This window comes from Nothobranchius furzeri, chromosome 7 (genome assembly GCF_043380555.1).
Source record: "Nothobranchius furzeri strain GRZ-AD chromosome 7, NfurGRZ-RIMD1, whole genome shotgun sequence".
Classification (NCBI taxonomy): domain Eukaryota; kingdom Metazoa; phylum Chordata; class Actinopteri; order Cyprinodontiformes; family Nothobranchiidae; genus Nothobranchius; species Nothobranchius furzeri.
The window spans coordinates 75260891-75265322 of NC_091747.1; positions in this window are offsets into that span (position 1 = coordinate 75260891).

The window sequence follows — 4432 nt, forward strand, 5'->3', positions numbered from 1 at the left end:
CTCCTCTGGTAGACTCACGAGTCTCTGGAAAACGTGATGAGATCTGATGTATCTTATTAAAAGGCAGAATCAGTGGATTTGTGACGATTACTCAACTTAATCTTGGGGCTTTTGTTATTTCAAACCTTGTGAGAGATACCACAAAAACACTGCTTTGCAACTAAAGCTGCATGATTATTCTGGTGGTTTTTAGCTAAATTACTTCAGTTAGTCAATTAGTCCACCTCTGCTTCCTGTGGGAGTCTCCAGTGCACGTTTCCTCTCACCCGCTCAGGCCTGCCCACCCAAGAGTGTCACTCCGATGTTTAAAGCTATTACATTATGCATAGTTTTGTATATTAATGGCATCTCTTAACCATATATTGTTAAAAGTATAAGTACAAGGAAAGCTTTACTGAGAACCTCTGTATATTTATAACAGGAGTGAGCACCACCTCACCCCTGCCACATGGACCTCAAGGGATAAACCATCAATCCTGCTCAATGGTCAACTTTCCTCACGGCGTCACCCATAAAGACAGTGGGAGGGTTAATCAATGTCCTAACATAGAATAGCTATACACAGCGAAAACAATAAATAACGAAGTGGTTCTCTTGCATTCGTCTAAAAATGTCAGCCAATAACACGGCGCGGTCCGAAACCAACCATTGGACCATCTGGTTGTCCTTCTACTGGATTACCACGGGACAAACTTCACCTGAAGTGAAGTCATAATGGAAGTGAGGATATTGCAGCTCCCCTCTAATCCAGTAGGGGTTGGCTCTCATTGACTCCCATGTCAATGACAACTTCACAGCACAAAAAAACATGCTTACGTCCTCGTACAAAAGACCATGTTAGGTTTAATTGGTCTAGTTTACCATTACCATTGAGCGCCGTTATGGCTGCTCTCGTGGTCTACCTGTATCTGTCCTGTCTATATGTGTGTGTGTAATCTTGGTCAGGCTGTTCTGTGGAGTCAAGTTCCTATGCTCTGGTTCGCTGGAGCGCTGGCAATAAAATTCTCTCTGATTCTCTGATGTTGAGAACTCTGAGGGGGTGATTTATGTATTTATTTTTCTTGTATTTGATCCATTCAGATGTAATCAAAGCTAGGAATTATAAACGATTAAGTGTGTGTCCTTTTGACTGAGAGGTAGCAGATTAGCCATCAGCATTAGCGCTAGCAACTTGCCCTCCTGCTTTCTCCAGGGAAGGCCTTAGCCTTGGTCTCACATTAAATATTACAGCCTAAAAGGTAAATGGTAGCAGAGTCGCTAAACCGCAGTTTTCTGGGTCAAAATGTCGGTCAGTCTCCAGTAGCTTGTCGCTACATCGTGTCAGTGTTTGTTGGGTGTCAATCATCTACCCCCACCTAGCTCGTTTAGCAGCTTTAGGACAGTGTAATCGGTGACTAAACAGCTGATGTAATAATCATGTTTTCTAAATAGTTTTTTTTTTACATAATTTATGTTATGTTGAAGCTAAAAATTCATATCCAAGTAAACACATTTTTAGCAATATTTGCTTTATTTTTTATAGTGGTCAGGCTCAGTGCGTGTCACATCTAAAATGGTCCGGGCAGAAACATGGGCCGTCTTTCAATATGCATACTTGAATGTACTTGTGTACTCACGTCCTTGTGAAACGTCATCAACGATGGCCCAAAGACTGTTCCAATCCAAAGTACGCATCGTGACAAGTTCGCTCAAAGTTCCCGGATGTGTTATAGCTCCGCCCACTGTATCGATGATGCATCAACCCATCCTTTTGCGGACTTGGGACGGCAGTTTCCCACAACCATTATACTCCGAACGTCAGAGGAGAAATCTCATACCTGTAGGGTTTTATTTCAGTAATACTAATAAAAAAGCATTAATTTGTCTGTTATTGTAAATACTTGTGTGTAACCTGTAAAATATGCTGTGTGTATTTGGGTTTTACTTTTCACTATCATTCAAAATGCTAATTATCAAACCAACTTTCAAAATAAAAGCAGAGTAGCTCTATTTTGATGAAAAATTTATATTTTTTCTTTTTGACTTAACTGCGGAAAATACTGGTATTTTCTCAGTTTTGATCAAAAGGGGGCCAAATATGATACAGGTAATATGTTTTCATTGTTATTTTGTTATTTAAGGAACAAACTAAACTTTTGTTCTTATATCAGGTTGTTTAACCGTAGCTAGAAACAAGCAGCGCTTGTTGCCATGATGGAGTACGGTTCTGTTCCAAATGCCGTCCTCGTCCTCCCATACTCGGTGGAATGGACTTTCTGGTGTCCCTGCCAACAACGTACTTGTCTAGTACACAAGAACGTACTAACGTCCTTGAGTATAGAGAAACGGCCATATTCTTGGTTACGAGATTGAATGTGACCATTCTACGGTCTTCCTATGGCAACAAATTCAAATCCTTTAAGATTTTATAATCACCAAGAATCTACCTTTTCAAAGTTTGTTTCTAAATCAAAACAAACCACTTTTTTAAACATATATTTAAAAAAAAGAATCTAAATCATTTAAAAAGATGCGATTTGAAATAAAAAAATAATTTACATTAAAACTATAATTATTATCAGCAAGAGGTCTGCATTTTAAATGATTTTTAGGACGATTTTAAAAAGTTCATGTTTTGAAGGTCAAAATATGGAATATTTCAACAGATTTTAGGTACAAAAACATATAAGACTATAGAGTTTACATAACACACATTTTAAATAAATATCTGTTTAATCCTGGACAGTGGTGAAATTTAGTTTGGTGTCTTCTTTTTTCTGCTGTTTCCAATAAGAGCATTGAATATTTATTTAAATCTAGTTTTTGTGTAAATAGCTGGAAAAAAACATTTTAACTTTATTAGAACAGGTTAGGAGAAAAAGGAGAAATGCTTTTATCATTAAGATTAAAATCAATCATCAAGAATAATACTAAAGATCTGGAACGTGAATGATCCTTTACTTTATTAGAATCACTAATATCCAGTCTGAATTTAATATGATTGCTATTCTCTAAGTGTTGTAAGATATTTTAAAACTGATTAAAGTCATTTAAAAACAGAATCTGCTTGATTTAGCAAATGTTCTGATGTTTGACATGTGTGCTACATTTAATTATACTCCTCATGATGTTCACAACAAACTGACTCATCACCAGGTTGGATTTGTCCTTCACAGATTAAATCGTTCATATGTATACAGTGATCCCTCGCTACTTCGCGGATCGTTTATCGCGAATTCACGACTTTGCGGAGTTTTTCTTTGGAGCCTTATTCAAGGGAAATTCGCCGATTCGCGGTATTTTTCTATGCGAAATATCAAGAAATTCCTGTTTTTTTCATCAGTTTCATCATAAAATGCACTTTTTGTAATAAAACTATAAAAAAAAACAAGTAAAAAAATGTTTCTCGAGTTTTACCCACAAAAAGAGAATGTGATCATACGATAATTCAATATAGTACTGCACTGTAAACATGGTGTCCCTATACTTCGCGGATTTTCACCTATCGTGGCCAGATCTGGAACGCATCTACCGCGATAAACGAGGGATCACTGTAAAGCTGTTCTTAGTCTTCCGCCATCATGAGGTCAATCACATGTTCCTTTTGAAGGCATCGAGGCCTCGAACTCTCCCCATCAGGGAGAAAAACTTTTACATATTCCCACCCTCGTTCTTGGAGTCAGCTCTAAAACCTTCTCCCTGGTTGCACGAACGTTTGATACAAACTAAACTTGTTACTGGTGCAAGTTGTTTTGTTTCTTCTTTATTCAGCTGAACGAATATTTCAAACAGAAGCCTGCTGTCGGGACCCACAGAATCAAACTTTCTCACGACCGCTAAAACCATTTTTATTTATAATTTTAAAGCCTGCAGGAGGTGCAGCTGTGCCGCAAGGCCACATCTGCAAAACATTAAAAGATAAATAAAAGTGCAATTATAAACGATTGGATCAGGCAAAGATGTGTTTAATAATTGATGTGTTTAGTGTTTTCTTTTACTGCCAGATTCTCATCCTGCTTTGGCTGTAGTAGCTGTGTTATGTTCAGCTTTTCATAAATTAGAATAAAATCATGACAGTTTAGAATTACAGTTTGTTCGTTTGAAAGAAAGAAATTAACTCCAAATCTATGATTGTTAAAGGTGTGAACTCTTCCTGTTTAATATGAACACAAACATATCCTGGACTGGAAAACAGTTATTCTACAGGGTGACGATTTAGATAGCCAAGATAATGATGATGATTTTTTTCCCCTAGGCTTTTATTGTGAAGGTTAAGGTCTATAAACTTTTTCTGCTCTCATAACCTCCGCTTCCACTAGCAAGATGATGTTAAAAAAACAAATCACAAGTAAAACCGTTTAAAAAACACCTCAGCAGGAAAGGAAGTGAGCTGATGTAAACTTTTCTATTTCTAACACCGTAACCAATAAAAGCTAAAACTGTTCTTTTCCTA